The sequence below is a fragment of the Schistocerca piceifrons genome, unplaced genomic scaffold (assembly GCF_021461385.2).
Source record: "Schistocerca piceifrons isolate TAMUIC-IGC-003096 unplaced genomic scaffold, iqSchPice1.1 HiC_scaffold_2420, whole genome shotgun sequence".
Taxonomy (NCBI): domain Eukaryota; kingdom Metazoa; phylum Arthropoda; class Insecta; order Orthoptera; family Acrididae; genus Schistocerca; species Schistocerca piceifrons.
Window position 1 is genome coordinate 1 of NW_025728361.1, and position 19218 is coordinate 19218.

Below are 19218 nucleotides of genomic sequence, written 5' to 3' on the forward strand. Positions count from 1 at the left end.
TACGGCAACCAAACTGTTTCTTCGGTAGTGTGAGCTACAAACAGAGAGTGTTGGTTGTAAATACGACGTTCCCTCGTGAGGTTACTTCCGCGCCACAGCCGCAAACACGTCAAAAGGGACACTTGTGGTATAAAAACGACTCTTGTCTGGAGATGCAGAGTGCTAACGACAGTGTGAGGAAACAGTGCAGGCTGACCAGTACATCCTCTGTACAATAACAGTCGCTGATGAAATACAGAGAGCTCGAAATAAATTCATATACTCAAAATATTACTTTATGGAGATTACAACGTGACCAAAACTTGAGATATTATTCGACAGATAGACCTCTGCATTCTGTCTAATCTCTGATGTCTGTAACAGACGACTTAGTTTCGAACAAAATGTATTGAGTGCCGTGATTATACGGATTTGAGAAACTCTTTTGGTGGTACATTCTGCGCTATATTTGTGCGGCTGCACCTGGCGAACGTGTAACGGGTGCAGAACTCATGCCGGTGTACTGTGGCAACGTGGATGCGACAATTACATCAACTGTAAGTTCTCTAATAGAACAAACGAGGAGCATCAAATCAAGTGTCAGGATGGCCGAGCGGTCTAAGGCGCCAGACTCAAGGAAAAACCTTGGCTGCAGTAGCAGCTAGAGCCTTCTGGTCCTCGAATGAGGGCGTGGGTTCGAATCCCACTCCTGACACAGATTTTGTCGCTTCTCTGGAGCACCCTGTGTATCGTTGAGATCCTTTGTAAAGTGCAACAGCACGATTCTGGCCGTGTTCTCCTAAGTGAAACCAAAAATTTGTATCAAACACAAGCGCACCTACGGCAACCAAACTGTTTCTTCGGTAGTGTGAGCTACAAACAGAGAGTGTTGGTTGTAAATACGACGTTCCCTCGTGAGGTTACTTCCGCGCCACAGCCGCAAACACGTCAAAAGGGACACTTGTGGTATAAAAACGACTCTTGTCTGGAGATGCAGAGTGCTAACGACAGTGTGAGGAAACAGTGCAGGCTGACCAGTACATCCTCTGTACAATAACAGTCGCTGATGAAATACAGAGAGCTCGAAATAAATTCATATACTCAAAATATTACTTTATGGAGATTACAACGTGACCAAAACTTGAGATATTATTCGACAGATAGACCTCTGCATTCTGTCTAATCTCTGATGTCTGTAACAGACGACTTAGTTTCGAACAAAATGTATTGAGTGCCGTGATTATACGGATTTGAGAAACTCTTTTGGTGGTACATTCTGCGCTATATTTGTGCGGCTGCACCTGGCGAACGTGTAACGGGTGCAGAACTCATGCCGGTGTACTGTGGCAACGTGGATGCGACAATTACATCAACTGTAAGTTCTCTAATAGAACAAACGAGGAGCATCAAATCAAGTGTCAGGATGGCCGAGCGGTCTAAGGCGCCAGACTCAAGGAAAAACCTTGGCTGCAGTAGCAGCTAGAGCCTTCTGGTCCTCGAATGAGGGCGTGGGTTCGAATCCCACTCCTGACACAGATTTTGTCGCTTCTCTGGAGCACCCTGTGTATCGTTGAGATCCTTTGTAAAGTGCAACAGCACGATTCTGGCCGTGTTCTCCTAAGTGAAACCAAAAATTTGTATCAAACACAAGCGCACCTACGGCAACCAAACTGTTTCTTCGGTAGTGTGAGCTACAAACAGAGAGTGTTGGTTGTAAATACGACGTTCCCTCGTGAGGTTACTTCCGCGCCACAGCCGCAAACACGTCAAAAGGGACACTTGTGGTATAAAAACGACTCTTGTCTGGAGATGCAGAGTGCTAACGACAGTGTGAGGAAACAGTGCAGGCTGACCAGTACATCCTCTGTACAATAACAGTCGCTGATGAAATACAGAGAGCTCGAAATAAATTCATATACTCAAAATATTACTTTATGGAGATTACAACGTGACCAAAACTTGAGATATTATTCGACAGATAGACCTCTGCATTCTGTCTAATCTCTGATGTCTGTAACAGACGACTTAGTTTCGAACAAAATGTATTGAGTGCCGTGATTATACGGATTTGAGAAACTCTTTTGGTGGTACATTCTGCGCTATATTTGTGCGGCTGCACCTGGCGAACGTGTAACGGGTGCAGAACTCATGCCGGTGTACTGTGGCAACGTGGATGCGACAATTACATCAACTGTAAGTTCTCTAATAGAACAAACGAGGAGCATCAAATCAAGTGTCAGGATGGCCGAGCGGTCTAAGGCGCCAGACTCAAGGAAAAACCTTGGCTGCAGTAGCAGCTAGAGCCTTCTGGTCCTCGAATGAGGGCGTGGGTTCGAATCCCACTCCTGACACAGATTTTGTCGCTTCTCTGGAGCACCCTGTGTATCGTTGAGATCCTTTGTAAAGTGCAACAGCACGATTCTGGCCGTGTTCTCCTAAGTGAAACCAAAAATTTGTATCAAACACAAGCGCACCTACGGCAACCAAACTGTTTCTTCGGTAGTGTGAGCTACAAACAGAGAGTGTTGGTTGTAAATACGACGTTCCCTCGTGAGGTTACTTCCGCGCCACAGCCGCAAACACGTCAAAAGGGACACTTGTGGTATAAAAACGACTCTTGTCTGGAGATGCAGAGTGCTAACGACAGTGTGAGGAAACAGTGCAGGCTGACCAGTACATCCTCTGTACAATAACAGTCGCTGATGAAATACAGAGAGCTCGAAATAAATTCATATACTCAAAATATTACTTTATGGAGATTACAACGTGACCAAAACTTGAGATATTATTCGACAGATAGACCTCTGCATTCTGTCTAATCTCTGATGTCTGTAACAGACGACTTAGTTTCGAACAAAATGTATTGAGTGCCGTGATTATACGGATTTGAGAAACTCTTTTGGTGGTACATTCTGCGCTATATTTGTGCGGCTGCACCTGGCGAACGTGTAACGGGTGCAGAACTCATGCCGGTGTACTGTGGCAACGTGGATGCGACAATTACATCAACTGTAAGTTCTCTAATAGAACAAACGAGGAGCATCAAATCAAGTGTCAGGATGGCCGAGCGGTCTAAGGCGCCAGACTCAAGGAAAAACCTTGGCTGCAGTAGCAGCTAGAGCCTTCTGGTCCTCGAATGAGGGCGTGGGTTCGAATCCCACTCCTGACACAGATTTTGTCGCTTCTCTGGAGCACCCTGTGTATCGTTGAGATCCTTTGTAAAGTGCAACAGCACGATTCTGGCCGTGTTCTCCTAAGTGAAACCAAAAATTTGTATCAAACACAAGCGCACCTACGGCAACCAAACTGTTTCTTCGGTAGTGTGAGCTACAAACAGAGAGTGTTGGTTGTAAATACGACGTTCCCTCGTGAGGTTACTTCCGCGCCACAGCCGCAAACACGTCAAAAGGGACACTTGTGGTATAAAAACGACTCTTGTCTGGAGATGCAGAGTGCTAACGACAGTGTGAGGAAACAGTGCAGGCTGACCAGTACATCCTCTGTACAATAACAGTCGCTGATGAAATACAGAGAGCTCGAAATAAATTCATATACTCAAAATATTACTTTATGGAGATTACAACGTGACCAAAACTTGAGATATTATTCGACAGATAGACCTCTGCATTCTGTCTAATCTCTGATGTCTGTAACAGACGACTTAGTTTCGAACAAAATGTATTGAGTGCCGTGATTATACGGATTTGAGAAACTCTTTTGGTGGTACATTCTGCGCTATATTTGTGCGGCTGCACCTGGCGAACGTGTAACGGGTGCAGAACTCATGCCGGTGTACTGTGGCAACGTGGATGCGACAATTACATCAACTGTAAGTTCTCTAATAGAACAAACGAGGAGCATCAAATCAAGTGTCAGGATGGCCGAGCGGTCTAAGGCGCCAGACTCAAGGAAAAACCTTGGCTGCAGTAGCAGCTAGAGCCTTCTGGTCCTCGAATGAGGGCGTGGGTTCGAGTCCCACTCCTGACACAGATTTTGTCGCTTCTCTGGAGCACCCTGTGTATCGTTGAGATCCTTTGTAAAGTGCAACAGCACGATTCTGGCCGTGTTCTCCTAAGTGAAACCAAAAATTTGTATCAAACACAAGCGCACCTACGGCAACCAAACTGTTTCTTCGGTAGTGTGAGCTACAAACAGAGAGTGTTGGTTGTAAATACGACGTTCCCTCGTGAGGTTACTTCCGCGCCACAGCCGCAAACACGTCAAAAGGGACACTTGTGGTATAAAAACGACTCTTGTCTGGAGATGCAGAGTGCTAACGACAGTGTGAGGAAACAGTGCAGGCTGACCAGTACATCCTCTGTACAATAACAGTCGCTGATGAAATACAGAGAGCTCGAAATAAATTCATATACTCAAAATATTACTTTATGGAGATTACAACGTGACCAAAACTTGAGATATTATTCGACAGATAGACCTCTGCATCCTGTCTAATCTCTGATGTCTGTAACAGACGACTTAGTTTCGAACAAAATGTATTGAGTGCCGTGATTATACGGATTTGAGAAACTCTTTTGGTGGTACATTCTGCGCTATATTTGTGCGGCTGCACCTGGCGAACGTGTAACGGGTGCAGAACTCATGCCGGTGTACTGTGGCAACGTGGATGCGACAATTACATCAACTGTAAGTTCTCTAATAGAACAAACGAGGAGCATCAAATCAAGTGTCAGGATGGCCGAGCGGTCTAAGGCGCCAGACTCAAGGAAAAACCTTGGCTGCAGTAGCAGCTAGAGCCTTCTGGTCCTCGAATGAGGGCGTGGGTTCGAGTCCCACTCCTGACACAGATTTTGTCGCTTCTCTGGAGCACCCTGTGTATCGTTGAGATCCTTTGTAAAGTGCAACAGCACGATTCTGGCCGTGTTCTCCTAAGTGAAACCAAAAATTTGTATCAAACACAAGCGCACCTACGGCAACCAAACTGTTTCTTCGGTAGTGTGAGCTACAAACAGAGAGTGTTGGTTGTAAATACGACGTTCCCTCGTGAGGTTACTTCCGCGCCACAGCCGCAAACACGTCAAAAGGGACACTTGTGGTATAAAAACGACTCTTGTCTGGAGATGCAGAGTGCTAACGACAGTGTGAGGAAACAGTGCAGGCTGACCAGTACATCCTCTGTACAATAACAGTCGCTGATGAAATACAGAGAGCTCGAAATAAATTCATATACTCAAAATATTACTTTATGGAGATTACAACGTGACCAAAACTTGAGATATTATTCGACAGATAGACCTCTGCATTCTGTCTAATCTCTGATGTCTGTAACAGACGACTTAGTTTCGAACAAAATGTATTGAGTGCCGTGATTATACGGATTTGAGAAACTCTTTTGGTGGTACATTCTGCGCTATATTTGTGCGGCTGCACCTGGCGAACGTGTAACGGGTGCAGAACTCATGCCGGTGTACTGTGGCAACGTGGATGCGACAATTACATCAACTGTAAGTTCTCTAATAGAACAAACGAGGAGAATCAAATCAAGTGTCAGGATGGCCGAGCGGTCTAAGGCGCCAGACTCAAGGAAAAACCTTGGCTGCAGTAGCAGCTAGAGCCTTCTGGTCCTCGAATGAGGGCGTGGGTTCGAATCCCACTCCTGACACAGATTTTGTCGCTTCTCTGGAGCACCCTGTGTATCGTTGAGATCCTTTGTAAAGTGCAACAGCACGATTCTGGCCGTGTTCTCCTAAGTGAAACCAAAAATTTGTATCAAACACAAGCGCACCTACGGCAACCAAACTGTTTCTTCGGTAGTGTGAGCTACAAACAGAGAGTGTTGGTTGTAAATACGACGTTCCCTCGTGAGGTTACTTCCGCGCCACAGCCGCAAACACGTCAAAAGGGACACTTGTGGTATAAAAACGACTCTTGTCTGGAGATGCAGAGTGCTAACGACAGTGTGAGGAAACAGTGCAGGCTGACCAGTACATCCTCTGTACAATAACAGTCGCTGATGAAATACAGAGAGCTCGAAATAAATTCATATACTCAAAATATTACTTTATGGAGATTACAACGTGACCAAAACTTGAGATATTATTCGACAGATAGACCTCTGCATTCTGTCTAATCTCTGATGTCTGTAACAGACGACTTAGTTTCGAACAAAATGTATTGAGTGCCGTGATTATACGGATTTGAGAAACTCTTTTGGTGGTACATTCTGCGCTATATTTGTGCGGCTGCACCTGGCGAACGTGTAACGGGTGCAGAACTCATGCCGGTGTACTGTGGCAACGTGGATGCGACAATTACATCAACTGTAAGTTCTCTAATAGAACAAACGAGGAGCATCAAATCAAGTGTCAGGATGGCCGAGCGGTCTAAGGCGCCAGACTCAAGGAAAAACCTTGGCTGCAGTAGCAGCTAGAGCCTTCTGGTCCTCGAATGAGGGCGTGGGTTCGAGTCCCACTCCTGACACAGATTTTGTCGCTTCTCTGGAGCACCCTGTGTATCGTTGAGATCCTTTGTAAAGTGCAACAGCACGATTCTGGCCGTGTTCTCCTAAGTGAAACCAAAAATTTGTATCAAACACAAGCGCACCTACGGCAACCAAACTGTTTCTTCGGTAGTGTGAGCTACAAACAGAGAGTGTTGGTTGTAAATACGACGTTCCCTCGTGAGGTTACTTCCGCGCCACAGCCGCAAACACGTCAAAAGGGACACTTGTGGTATAAAAACGACTCTTGTCTGGAGATGCAGAGTGCTAACGACAGTGTGAGGAAACAGTGCAGGCTGACCAGTACATCCTCTGTACAATAACAGTCGCTGATGAAATACAGAGAGCTCGAAATAAATTCATATACTCAAAATATTACTTTATGGAGATTACAACGTGACCAAAACTTGAGATATTATTCGACAGATAGACCTCTGCATCCTGTCTAATCTCTGATGTCTGTAACAGACGACTTAGTTTCGAACAAAATGTATTGAGTGCCGTGATTATACGGATTTGAGAAACTCTTTTGGTGGTACATTCTGCGCTATATTTGTGCGGCTGCACCTGGCGAACGTGTAACGGGTGCAGAACTCATGCCGGTGTACTGTGGCAACGTGGATGCGACAATTACATCAACTGTAAGTTCTCTAATAGAACAAACGAGGAGCATCAAATCAAGTGTCAGGATGGCCGAGCGGTCTAAGGCGCCAGACTCAAGGAAAAACCTTGGCTGCAGTAGCAGCTAGAGCCTTCTGGTCCTCGAATGAGGGCGTGGGTTCGAGTCCCACTCCTGACACAGATTTTGTCGCTTCTCTGGAGCACCCTGTGTATCGTTGAGATCCTTTGTAAAGTGCAACAGCACGATTCTGGCCGTGTTCTCCTAAGTGAAACCAAAAATTTGTATCAAACACAAGCGCACCTACGGCAACCAAACTGTTTCTTCGGTAGTGTGAGCTACAAACAGAGAGTGTTGGTTGTAAATACGACGTTCCCTCGTGAGGTTACTTCCGCGCCACAGCCGCAAACACGTCAAAAGGGACACTTGTGGTATAAAAACGACTCTTGTCTGGAGATGCAGAGTGCTAACGACAGTGTGAGGAAACAGTGCAGGCTGACCAGTACATCCTCTGTACAATAACAGTCGCTGATGAAATACAGAGAGCTCGAAATAAATTCATATACTCAAAATATTACTTTATGGAGATTACAACGTGACCAAAACTTGAGATATTATTCGACAGATAGACCTCTGCATTCTGTCTAATCTCTGATGTCTGTAACAGACGACTTAGTTTCGAACAAAATGTATTGAGTGCCGTGATTATACGGATTTGAGAAACTCTTTTGGTGGTACATTCTGCGCTATATTTGTGCGGCTGCACCTGGCGAACGTGTAACGGGTGCAGAACTCATGCCGGTGTACTGTGGCAACGTGGATGCGACAATTACATCAACTGTAAGTTCTCTAATAGAACAAACGAGGAGAATCAAATCAAGTGTCAGGATGGCCGAGCGGTCTAAGGCGCCAGACTCAAGGAAAAACCTTGGCTGCAGTAGCAGCTAGAGCCTTCTGGTCCTCGAATGAGGGCGTGGGTTCGAATCCCACTCCTGACACAGATTTTGTCGCTTCTCTGGAGCACCCTGTGTATCGTTGAGATCCTTTGTAAAGTGCAACAGCACGATTCTGGCCGTGTTCTCCTAAGTGAAACCAAAAATTTGTATCAAACACAAGCGCACCTACGGCAACCAAACTGTTTCTTCGGTAGTGTGAGCTACAAACAGAGAGTGTTGGTTGTAAATACGACGTTCCCTCGTGAGGTTACTTCCGCGCCACAGCCGCAAACACGTCAAAAGGGACACTTGTGGTATAAAAACGACTCTTGTCTGGAGATGCAGAGTGCTAACGACAGTGTGAGGAAACAGTGCAGGCTGACCAGTACATCCTCTGTACAATAACAGTCGCTGATGAAATACAGAGAGCTCGAAATAAATTCATATACTCAAAATATTACTTTATGGAGATTACAACGTGACCAAAACTTGAGATATTATTCGACAGATAGACCTCTGCATTCTGTCTAATCTCTGATGTCTGTAACAGACGACTTAGTTTCGAACAAAATGTATTGAGTGCCGTGATTATACGGATTTGAGAAACTCTTTTGGTGGTACATTCTGCGCTATATTTGTGCGGCTGCACCTGGCGAACGTGTAACGGGTGCAGAACTCATGCCGGTGTACTGTGGCAACGTGGATGCGACAATTACATCAACTGTAAGTTCTCTAATAGAACAAACGAGGAGCATCAATTCAAGTGTCAGGATGGCCGAGCGGTCTAAGGCGCCAGACTCAAGGAAAAACCTTGGCTGCAGTAGCAGCTAGAGCCTTCTGGTCCTCGAATGAGGGCGTGGGTTCGAATCCCACTCCTGACACAGATTTTGTCGCTTCTCTGGAGCACCCTGTGTATCGTTGAGATCCTTTGTAAAGTGCAACAGCACGATTCTGGCCGTGTTCTCCTAAGTGAAACCAAAAATTTGTATCAAACACAAGCGCACCTACGGCAACCAAACTGTTTCTTCGGTAGTGTGAGCTACAAACAGAGAGTGTTGGTTGTAAATACGACGTTCCCTCGTGAGGTTACTTCCGCGCCACAGCCGCAAACACGTCAAAAGGGACACTTGTGGTATAAAAACGACTCTTGTCTGGAGATGCAGAGTGCTAACGACAGTGTGAGGAAACAGTGCAGGCTGACCAGTACATCCTCTGTACAATAACAGTCGCTGATGAAATACAGAGAGCTCGAAATAAATTCATATACTCAAAATATTACTTTATGGAGATTACAACGTGACCAAAACTTGAGATATTATTCGACAGATAGACCTCTGCATTCTGTCTAATCTCTGATGTCTGTAACAGACGACTTAGTTTCGAACAAAATGTATTGAGTGCCGTGATTATACGGATTTGAGAAACTCTTTTGGTGGTACATTCTGCGCTATATTTGTGCGGCTGCACCTGGCGAACGTGTAACGGGTGCAGAACTCATGCCGGTGTACTGTGGCAACGTGGATGCGACAATTACATCAACTGTAAGTTCTCTAATAGAACAAACGAGGAGCATCAATTCAAGTGTCAGGATGGCCGAGCGGTCTAAGGCGCCAGACTCAAGGAAAAACCTTGGCTGCAGTAGCAGCTAGAGCCTTCTGGTCCTCGAATGAGGGCGTGGGTTCGAATCCCACTCCTGACACAGATTTTGTCGCTTCTCTGGAGCACCCTGTGTATCGTTGAGATCCTTTGTAAAGTGCAACAGCACGATTCTGGCCGTGTTCTCCTAAGTGAAACCAAAAATTTGTATCAAACACAAGCGCACCTACGGCAACCAAACTGTTTCTTCGGTAGTGTGAGCTACAAACAGAGAGTGTTGGTTGTAAATACGACGTTCCCTCGTGAGGTTACTTCCGCGCCACAGCCGCAAACACGTCAAAAGGGACACTTGTGGTATAAAAACGACTCTTGTCTGGAGATGCAGAGTGCTAACGACAGTGTGAGGAAACAGTGCAGGCTGACCAGTACATCCTCTGTACAATAACAGTCGCTGATGAAATACAGAGAGCTCGAAATAAATTCATATACTCAAAATATTACTTTATGGAGATTACAACGTGACCAAAACTTGAGATATTATTCGACAGATAGACCTCTGCATTCTGTCTAATCTCTGATGTCTGTAACAGACGACTTAGTTTCGAACAAAATGTATTGAGTGCCGTGATTATACGGATTTGAGAAACTCTTTTGGTGGTACATTCTGCGCTATATTTGTGCGGCTGCACCTGGCGAACGTGTAACGGGTGCAGAACTCATGCCGGTGTACTGTGGCAACGTGGATGCGACAATTACATCAACTGTAAGTTCTCTAATAGAACAAACGAGGAGCATCAAATCAAGTGTCAGGATGGCCGAGCGGTCTAAGGCGCCAGACTCAAGGAAAAACCTTGGCTGCAGTAGCAGCTAGAGCCTTCTGGTCCTCGAATGAGGGCGTGGGTTCGAATCCCACTCCTGACACAGATTTTGTCGCTTCTCTGGAGCACCCTGTGTATCGTTGAGATCCTTTGTAAAGTGCAACAGCACGATTCTGGCCGTGTTCTCCTAAGTGAAACCAAAAATTTGTATCAAACACAAGCGCACCTACGGCAACCAAACTGTTTCTTCGGTAGTGTGAGCTACAAACAGAGAGTGTTGGTTGTAAATACGACGTTCCCTCGTGAGGTTACTTCCGCGCCACAGCCGCAAACACGTCAAAAGGGACACTTGTGGTATAAAAACGACTCTTGTCTGGAGATGCAGAGTGCTAACGACAGTGTGAGGAAACAGTGCAGGCTGACCAGTACATCCTCTGTACAATAACAGTCGCTGATGAAATACAGAGAGCTCGAAATAAATTCATATACTCAAAATATTACTTTATGGAGATTACAACGTGACCAAAACTTGAGATATTATTCGACAGATAGACCTCTGCATTCTGTCTAATCTCTGATGTCTGTAACAGACGACTTAGTTTCGAACAAAATGTATTGAGTGCCGTGATTATACGGATTTGAGAAACTCTTTTGGTGGTACATTCTGCGCTATATTTGTGCGGCTGCACCTGGCGAACGTGTAACGGGTGCAGAACTCATGCCGGTGTACTGTGGCAACGTGGATGCGACAATTACATCAACTGTAAGTTCTCTAATAGAACAAACGAGGAGCATCAAATCAAGTGTCAGGATGGCCGAGCGGTCTAAGGCGCCAGACTCAAGGAAAAACCTTGGCTGCAGTAGCAGCTAGAGCCTTCTGGTCCTCGAATGAGGGCGTGGGTTCGAATCCCACTCTTGACACAGATTTTGTCGCTTCTCTGGAGCACCCTGTGTATCGTTGAGATCCTTTGTAAAGTGCAACAGCACGATTCTGGCCGTGTTCTCCTAAGTGAAACCAAAAATTTGTATCAAACACAAGCGCACCTACGGCAACCAAACTGTTTCTTCGGTAGTGTGAGCTACAAACAGAGAGTGTTGGTTGTAAATACGACGTTCCCTCGTGAGGTTACTTCCGCGCCACAGCCGCAAACACGTCAAAAGGGACACTTGTGGTATAAAAACGACTCTTGTCTGGAGATGCAGAGTGCTAACGACAGTGTGAGGAAACAGTGCAGGCTGACCAGTACATCCTCTGTACAATAACAGTCGCTGATGAAATACAGAGAGCTCGAAATAAATTCATATACTCAAAATATTACTTTATGGAGATTACAACGTGACCAAAACTTGAGATATTATTCGACAGATAGACCTCTGCATTCTGTCTAATCTCTGATGTCTGTAACAGACGACTTAGTTTCGAACAAAATGTATTGAGTGCCGTGATTATACGGATTTGAGAAACTCTTTTGGTGGTACATTCTGCGCTATATTTGTGCGGCTGCACCTGGCGAACGTGTAACGGGTGCAGAACTCATGCCGGTGTACTGTGGCAACGTGGATGCGACAATTACATCAACTGTAAGTTCTCTAATAGAACAAACGAGGAGCATCAAATCAAGTGTCAGGATGGCCGAGCGGTCTAAGGCGCCAGACTCAAGGAAAAACCTTGGCTGCAGTAGCAGCTAGAGCCTTCTGGTCCTCGAATGAGGGCGTGGGTTCGAATCCCACTCCTGACACAGATTTTGTCGCTTCTCTGGAGCACCCTGTGTATCGTTGAGATCCTTTGTAAAGTGCAACAGCACGATTCTGGCCGTGTTCTCCTAAGTGAAACCAAAAATTTGTATCAAACACAAGCGCACCTACGGCAACCAAACTGTTTCTTCGGTAGTGTGAGCTACAAACAGAGAGTGTTGGTTGTAAATACGACGTTCCCTCGTGAGGTTACTTCCGCGCCACAGCCGCAAACACGTCAAAAGGGACACTTGTGGTATAAAAACGACTCTTGTCTGGAGATGCAGAGTGCTAACGACAGTGTGAGGAAACAGTGCAGGCTGACCAGTACATCCTCTGTACAATAACAGTCGCTGATGAAATACAGAGAGCTCGAAATAAATTCATATACTCAAAATATTACTTTATGGAGATTACAACGTGACCAAAACTTGAGATATTATTCGACAGATAGACCTCTGCATTCTGTCTAATCTCTGATGTCTGTAACAGACGACTTAGTTTCGAACAAAATGTATTGAGTGCCGTGATTATACGGATTTGAGAAACTCTTTTGGTGGTACATTCTGCGCTATATTTGTGCGGCTGCACCTGGCGAACGTGTAACGGGTGCAGAACTCATGCCGGTGTACTGTGGCAACGTGGATGCGACAATTACATCAACTGTAAGTTCTCTAATAGAACAAACGAGGAGCATCAAATCAAGTGTCAGGATGGCCGAGCGGTCTAAGGCGCCAGACTCAAGGAAAAACCTTGGCTGCAGTAGCAGCTAGAGCCTTCTGGTCCTCGAATGAGGGCGTGGGTTCGAATCACACTCCTGACACAGATTTTGTCGCTTCTCTGGAGCACCCTGTGTATCGTTGAGATCCTTTGTAAAGTGCAACAGCACGATTCTGGCCGTGTTCTCCTAAGTGAAACCAAAAATTTGTATCAAACACAAGCGCACCTACGGCAACCAAACTGTTTCTTCGGTAGTGTGAGCTACAAACAGAGAGTGTTGGTTGTAAATACGACGTTCCCTCGTGAGGTTACTTCCGCGCCACAGCCGCAAACACGTCAAAAGGGACACTTGTGGTATAAAAACGACTCTTGTCTGGAGATGCAGAGTGCTAACGACAGTGTGAGGAAACAGTGCAGGCTGACCAGTACATCCTCTGTACAATAACAGTCGCTGATGAAATACAGAGAGCTCGAAATAAATTCATATACTCAAAATATTACTTTATGGAGATTACAACGTGACCAAAACTTGAGATATTATTCGACAGATAGACCTCTGCATTCTGTCTAATCTCTGATGTCTGTAACAGACGACTTAGTTTCGAACAAAATGTATTGAGTGCCGTGATTATACGGATTTGAGAAACTCTTTTGGTGGTACATTCTGCGCTATATTTGTGCGGCTGCACCTGGCGAACGTGTAACGGGTGCAGAACTCATGCCGGTGTACTGTGGCAACGTGGATGCGACAATTACATCAACTGTAAGTTCTCTAATAGAACAAACGAGGAGCATCAAATCAAGTGTCAGGATGGCCGAGCGGTCTAAGGCGCCAGACTCAAGGAAAAACCTTGGCTGCAGTAGCAGCTGGAGCCTTCTGGTCCTCGAATGAGGGCGTGGGTTCGAATCCCACTCCTGACACAGATTTTGTCGCTTCTCTGGAGCACCCTGTGTATCGTTGAGATCCTTTGTAAAGTGCAACAGCACGATTCTGGCCGTGTTCTCCTAAGTGAAACCAAAAATTTGTATCAAACACAAGCGCACCTACGGCAACCAAACTGTTTCTTCGGTAGTGTGAGCTACAAACAGAGAGTGTTGGTTGTAAATACGACGTTCCCTCGTGAGGTTACTTCCGCGCCACAGCCGCAAACACGTCAAAAGGGACACTTGTGGTATAAAAACGACTCTTGTCTGGAGATGCAGAGTGCTAACGACAGTGTGAGGAAACAGTGCAGGCTGACCAGTACATCCTCTGTACAATAACAGTCGCTGATGAAATACAGAGAGCTCGAAATAAATTCATATACTCAAAATATTACTTTATGGAGATTACAACGTGACCAAAACTTGAGATATTATTCGACAGATAGACCTCTGCATTCTGTCTAATCTCTGATGTCTGTAACAGACGACTTAGTTTCGAACAAAATGTATTGAGTGCCGTGATTATACGGATTTGAGAAACTCTTTTGGTGGTACATTCTGCGCTATATTTGTGCGGCTGCACCTGGCGAACGTGTAACGGGTGCAGAACTCATGCCGGTGTACTGTGGCAACGTGGATGCGACAATTACATCAACTGTAAGTTCTCTAATAGAACAAACGAGGAGCATCAAATCAAGTGTCAGGATGGCCGAGCGGTCTAAGGCGCCAGACTCAAGGAAAAACCTTGGCTGCAGTAGCAGCTAGAGCCTTCTGGTCCTCGAATGAGGGCGTGGGTTCGAATCCCACTCCTGACACAGATTTTGTCGCTTCTCTGGAGCACCCTGTGTATCGTTGAGATCCTTTGTAAAGTGCAACAGCACGATTCTGGCCGTGTTCTCCTAAGTGAAACCAAAAATTTGTATCAAACACAAGCGCACCTACGGCAACCAAACTGTTTCTTCGGTAGTGTGAGCTACAAACAGAGAGTGTTGGTTGTAAATACGACGTTCCCTCGTGAGGTTACTTCCGCGCCACAGCCGCAAACACGTCAAAAGGGACACTTGTGGTATAAAAACGACTCTTGTCTGGAGATGCAGAGTGCTAACGACAGTGTGAGGAAACAGTGCAGGCTGACCAGTACATCCTCTGTACAATAACAGTCGCTGATGAAATACAGAGAGCTCGAAATAAATTCATATACTCAAAATATTACTTTATGGAGATTACAACGTGACCAAAACTTGAGATATTATTCGACAGATAGACCTCTGCATTCTGTCTAATCTCTGATGTCTGTAACAGACGACTTAGTTTCGAACAAAATGTATTGAGTGCCGTGATTATACGGATTTGAGAAACTCTTTTGGTGGTACATTCTGCGCTATATTTGTGCGGCTGCACCTGGCGAACGTGTAACGGGTGCAGAACTCATGCCGGTGTACTGTGGCAACGTGGATGCGACAATTACATCAACTGTAAGTTCTCTAATAGAACAAACGAGGAGCATCAAATCAAGTGTCAGGATGGCCGAGCGGTCTAAGGCGCCAGACTCAAGGAAAAACCTTGGCTGCAGTAGCAGCTAGAGCCTTCTGGTCCTCGAATGAGGGCGTGGGTTCGAATCCCACTCCTGACACAGATTTTGTCGCTTCTCTGGAGCACCCTGTGTATCGTTGAGATCCTTTGTAAAGTGCAACAGCACGATTCTGGCCGTGTTCTCCTAAGTGAAACCAAAAATTTGTATCAAACACAAGCGCACCTACGGCAACCAAACTGTTTCTTCGGTAGTGTGAGCTACAAACAGAGAGTGTTGGTTGTAAATACGACGTTCCCTCGTGAGGTTACTTCCGCGCCACAGCCGCAAACACGTCAAAAGGGACACTTGTGGTATAAAAACGACTCTTGTCTGGAGATGCAGAGTGCTAACGACAGTGTGAGGAAACAGTGCAGGCTGACCAGTACATCCTCTGTACAATAACAGTCGCTGATGAAATACAGAGAGCTCGAAATAAATTCATATACTCAAAATATTACTTTATGGAGATTACAACGTGACCAAAACTTGAGATATTATTCGACAGATAGACCTCTGCATTCTGTCTAATCTCTGATGTCTGTAACAGACGACTTAGTTTCGAACAAAATGTATTGAGTGCCGTGATTATACGGATTTGAGAAACTCTTTTGGTGGTACATTCTGCGCTATATTTGTGCGGCTGCACCTGGCGAACGTGTAACGGGTGCAGAACTCATGCCGGTGTACTGTGGCAACGTGGATGCGACAATTACATCAACTGTAAGTTCTCTAATAGAACAAACGAGGAGCATCAAATCAAGTGTCAGGATGGCCGAGCGGTCTAAGGCGCCAGACTCAAGGAAAAACCTTGGCTGCAGTAGCAGCTAGAGCCTTCTGGTCCTCGAATGAGGGCGTGGGTTCGAATCCCACTCCTGACACAGATTTTGTCGCTTCTCTGGAGCACCCTGTGTATCGTTGAGATCCTTTGTAAAGTGCAACAGCACGATTCTGGCCGTGTTCTCCTAAGTGAAACCAAAAATTTGTATCAAACACAAGCGCACCTACGGCAACCAAACTGTTTCTTCGGTAGTGTGAGCTACAAACAGAGAGTGTTGGTTGTAAATACGACGTTCCCTCGTGAGGTTACTTCCGCGCCACAGCCGCAAACACGTCAAAAGGGACACTTGTGGTATAAAAACGACTCTTGTCTGGAGATGCAGAGTGCTAACGACAGTGTGAGGAAACAGTGCAGGCTGACCAGTACATCCTCTGTACAATAACAGTCGCTGATGAAATACAGAGAGCTCGAAATAAATTCATATACTCAAAATATTACTTTATGGAGATTACAACGTGACCAAAACTTGAGATATTATTCGACAGATAGACCTCTGCATTCTGTCTAATCTCTGATGTCTGTAACAGACGACTTAGTTTCGAACAAAATGTATTGAGTGCCGTGATTATACGGATTTGAGAAACTCTTTTGGTGGTACATTCTGCGCTATATTTGTGCGGCTGCACCTGGCGAACGTGTAACGGGTGCAGAACTCATGCCGGTGTACTGTGGCAACGTGGATGCGACAATTACATCAACTGTAAGTTCTCTAATAGAACAAACGAGGAGCATCAAATCAAGTGTCAGGATGGCCGAGCGGTCTAAGGCGCCAGACTCAAGGAAAAACCTTGGCTGCAGTAGCAGCTAGAGCCTTCTGGTCCTCGAATGAGGGCGTGGGTTCGAATCCCACTCCTGACACAGATTTTGTCGCTTCTCTGGAGCACCCTGTGTATCGTTGAGATCCTTTGTAAAGTGCAACAGCACGATTCTGGCCGTGTTCTCCTAAGTGAAACCAAAAATTTGTATCAAACACAAGCGCACCTACGGCAACCAAACTGTTTCTTCGGTAGTGTGAGCTACAAACAGAGAGTGTTGGTTGTAAATACGACGTTCCCTCGTGAGGTTACTTCCGCGCCACAGCCGCAAACACGTCAAAAGGGACACTTGTGGTATAAAAACGACTCTTGTCTGGAGATGCAGAGTGCTAACGACAGTGTGAGGAAACAGTGCAGGCTGACCAGTACATCCTCTGTACAATAACAGTCGCTGATGAAATACAGAGAGCTCGAAATAAATTCATATACTCAAAATATTACTTTATGGAGATTACAACGTGACCAAAACTTGAGATATTATTCGACAGATAGACCTCTGCATTCTGTCTAATCTCTGATGTCTGTAACAGACGACTTAGTTTCGAACAAAATGTATTGAGTGCCGTGATTATACGGATTTGAGAAACTCTTTTGGTGGTACATTCTGCGCTATATTTGTGCGGCTGCACCTGGCGAACGTGTAACGGGTGCAGAACTCATGCCGGTGTACTGTGGCAACGTGGATGCGACAATTACATCAACTGTAAGTTCTCTAATAGAACAAACGAGGAGCATCAAATCAAGTGTCAGGATGGCCGAGCGGTCTAAGGCGCCAGACTCAAGGAAAAACCTTGGCTGCAGTAGCAGCTAGAGCCTTCTGGTCCTCGAATGAGGGCGTGGGTTCGAATCCCACTCCTGACACAGATTTTGTCGCTTCTCTGGAGCACCCTGTGTATCGTTGAGATCCTTTGTAAAGTGCAACAGCACGATTCTGGCCGTGTTCTCCTAAGTGAAACCAAAAATTTGTATCAAACACAAGCGCACCTACGGCAACCAAACTGTTTCTTCGGTAGTGTGAGCTACAAACAGAGAGTGTTGGTTGTAAATACGACGTTCCCTCGTGAGGTTACTTCCGCGCCACAGCCGCAAACACGTCAAAAGGGACACTTGTGGTATAAAAACGACTCTTGTCTGGAGATGCAGAGTGCTAACGACAGTGTGAGGAAACAGTGCAGGCTGACCAGTACATCCTCTGTACAATAACAGTCGCTGATGAAATACAGAGAGCTCGAAATAAATTCATATACTCAAAATATTACTTTATGGAGATTACAACGTGACCAAAACTTGAGATATTATTCGACAGATAGACCTGTGCATTCTGTCTAATCTCTGATGTCTGTAACAGACGACTTAGTTTCGAACAAAATGTATTGAGTGCCGTGATTATACGGATTTGAGAAACTCTTTTGGTGGTACATTCTGCGCTATATTTGTGCGGCTGCACCTGGCGAACGTGTAACGGGTGCAGAACTCATGCCGGTGTACTGTGGCAACGTGGATGCGACAATTACATCAACTGTAAGTTCTCTAATAGAACAAACGAGGAGCATCAAATCAAGTGTCAGGATGGCCGAGCGGTCTAAGGCGCCAGACTCAAGGAAAAACCTTGGCTGCAGTAGCAGCTAGAGCCTTCTGGTCCTCGAATGAGGGCGTGGGTTCGAATCCCACTCCTGACACAGATTTTGTCGCTTCTCTGGAGCACCCTGTGTATCGTTGAGATCCTTTGTAAAGTGCAACAGCACGATTCTGGCCGTGTTCTCCTAAGTGAAACCAAAAATTTGTATCAAACACAAGCGCACCTACGGCAACCAAACTGTTTCTTCGGTAGTGTGAGCTACAAACAGAGAGTGTTGGTTGTAAATACGACGTTCCCTCGTGAGGTTACTTCCGCGCCACAGCCGCAAACACGTCAAAAGGGACACTTGTGGTATAAAAACGACTCTTGTCTGGAGATGCAGAGTGCTAACGACAGTGTGAGGAAACAGTGCAGGCTGACCAGTACATCCTCTGTACAATAACAGTCGCTGATGAAATACAGAGAGCTCGAAATAAATTCATATACTCAAAATATTACTTTATGGAGATTACAACGTGACCAAAACTTGAGATATTATTCGACAGATAGACCTGTGCATTCTGTCTAATCTCTGATGTCTGTAACAGACGACTTAGTTTCGAACAAAATGTATTGAGTGCCGTGATTA

The 19218-nt window shown here is 45.5% G+C and overlaps 23 non-coding genes across 23 annotated transcripts; all 23 read left to right on the forward strand.

Moving 5' to 3' along the window:
- The first annotated feature begins 578 nt into the window (after positions 1–578).
- On the forward strand, positions 579–694 carry Trnal-caa. Its single transcript has 2 exons — positions 579–616; positions 649–694. It is a non-coding gene; the product is annotated as a tRNA-Leu (tRNA).
- A 702-nt stretch (positions 695–1396) lies between these two features.
- Positions 1397–1512, forward strand: Trnal-caa. Its single transcript has 2 exons — positions 1397–1434; positions 1467–1512. It is a non-coding gene; the product is annotated as a tRNA-Leu (tRNA).
- Positions 1513–2214: 702 nt separating this feature from the next.
- Trnal-caa lies at positions 2215–2330 on the forward strand. Its single transcript has 2 exons — positions 2215–2252; positions 2285–2330. It is a non-coding gene; the product is annotated as a tRNA-Leu (tRNA).
- Positions 2331–3032: 702 nt separating this feature from the next.
- Positions 3033–3148, forward strand: Trnal-caa. The gene is made up of 2 exons: positions 3033–3070; positions 3103–3148. It is a non-coding gene; the product is annotated as a tRNA-Leu (tRNA).
- Positions 3149–3850: 702 nt separating this feature from the next.
- Trnal-caa lies at positions 3851–3966 on the forward strand. The gene is made up of 2 exons: positions 3851–3888; positions 3921–3966. It is a non-coding gene; the product is annotated as a tRNA-Leu (tRNA).
- A 702-nt stretch (positions 3967–4668) lies between these two features.
- Trnal-caa lies at positions 4669–4784 on the forward strand. The gene is made up of 2 exons: positions 4669–4706; positions 4739–4784. It is a non-coding gene; the product is annotated as a tRNA-Leu (tRNA).
- Positions 4785–5486: 702 nt separating this feature from the next.
- Trnal-caa lies at positions 5487–5602 on the forward strand. The gene is made up of 2 exons: positions 5487–5524; positions 5557–5602. It is a non-coding gene; the product is annotated as a tRNA-Leu (tRNA).
- Positions 5603–6304: 702 nt separating this feature from the next.
- On the forward strand, positions 6305–6420 carry Trnal-caa. The gene is made up of 2 exons: positions 6305–6342; positions 6375–6420. It is a non-coding gene; the product is annotated as a tRNA-Leu (tRNA).
- Positions 6421–7122: 702 nt separating this feature from the next.
- On the forward strand, positions 7123–7238 carry Trnal-caa. Its single transcript has 2 exons — positions 7123–7160; positions 7193–7238. It is a non-coding gene; the product is annotated as a tRNA-Leu (tRNA).
- A 702-nt stretch (positions 7239–7940) lies between these two features.
- Trnal-caa lies at positions 7941–8056 on the forward strand. Its single transcript has 2 exons — positions 7941–7978; positions 8011–8056. It is a non-coding gene; the product is annotated as a tRNA-Leu (tRNA).
- Positions 8057–8758: 702 nt separating this feature from the next.
- Positions 8759–8874, forward strand: Trnal-caa. The gene is made up of 2 exons: positions 8759–8796; positions 8829–8874. It is a non-coding gene; the product is annotated as a tRNA-Leu (tRNA).
- Positions 8875–9576: 702 nt separating this feature from the next.
- Trnal-caa lies at positions 9577–9692 on the forward strand. Its single transcript has 2 exons — positions 9577–9614; positions 9647–9692. It is a non-coding gene; the product is annotated as a tRNA-Leu (tRNA).
- Positions 9693–10394: 702 nt separating this feature from the next.
- On the forward strand, positions 10395–10510 carry Trnal-caa. Its single transcript has 2 exons — positions 10395–10432; positions 10465–10510. It is a non-coding gene; the product is annotated as a tRNA-Leu (tRNA).
- A 702-nt stretch (positions 10511–11212) lies between these two features.
- On the forward strand, positions 11213–11328 carry Trnal-caa. The gene is made up of 2 exons: positions 11213–11250; positions 11283–11328. It is a non-coding gene; the product is annotated as a tRNA-Leu (tRNA).
- A 702-nt stretch (positions 11329–12030) lies between these two features.
- Positions 12031–12146, forward strand: Trnal-caa. Its single transcript has 2 exons — positions 12031–12068; positions 12101–12146. It is a non-coding gene; the product is annotated as a tRNA-Leu (tRNA).
- A 702-nt stretch (positions 12147–12848) lies between these two features.
- Trnal-caa lies at positions 12849–12964 on the forward strand. The gene is made up of 2 exons: positions 12849–12886; positions 12919–12964. It is a non-coding gene; the product is annotated as a tRNA-Leu (tRNA).
- A 702-nt stretch (positions 12965–13666) lies between these two features.
- Trnal-caa lies at positions 13667–13782 on the forward strand. Its single transcript has 2 exons — positions 13667–13704; positions 13737–13782. It is a non-coding gene; the product is annotated as a tRNA-Leu (tRNA).
- Positions 13783–14484: 702 nt separating this feature from the next.
- Trnal-caa lies at positions 14485–14600 on the forward strand. The gene is made up of 2 exons: positions 14485–14522; positions 14555–14600. It is a non-coding gene; the product is annotated as a tRNA-Leu (tRNA).
- Positions 14601–15302: 702 nt separating this feature from the next.
- On the forward strand, positions 15303–15418 carry Trnal-caa. Its single transcript has 2 exons — positions 15303–15340; positions 15373–15418. It is a non-coding gene; the product is annotated as a tRNA-Leu (tRNA).
- A 702-nt stretch (positions 15419–16120) lies between these two features.
- On the forward strand, positions 16121–16236 carry Trnal-caa. The gene is made up of 2 exons: positions 16121–16158; positions 16191–16236. It is a non-coding gene; the product is annotated as a tRNA-Leu (tRNA).
- A 702-nt stretch (positions 16237–16938) lies between these two features.
- Trnal-caa lies at positions 16939–17054 on the forward strand. The gene is made up of 2 exons: positions 16939–16976; positions 17009–17054. It is a non-coding gene; the product is annotated as a tRNA-Leu (tRNA).
- Positions 17055–17756: 702 nt separating this feature from the next.
- On the forward strand, positions 17757–17872 carry Trnal-caa. The gene is made up of 2 exons: positions 17757–17794; positions 17827–17872. It is a non-coding gene; the product is annotated as a tRNA-Leu (tRNA).
- Positions 17873–18574: 702 nt separating this feature from the next.
- On the forward strand, positions 18575–18690 carry Trnal-caa. The gene is made up of 2 exons: positions 18575–18612; positions 18645–18690. It is a non-coding gene; the product is annotated as a tRNA-Leu (tRNA).
- Positions 18691–19218: the final 528 nt, after the last annotated feature.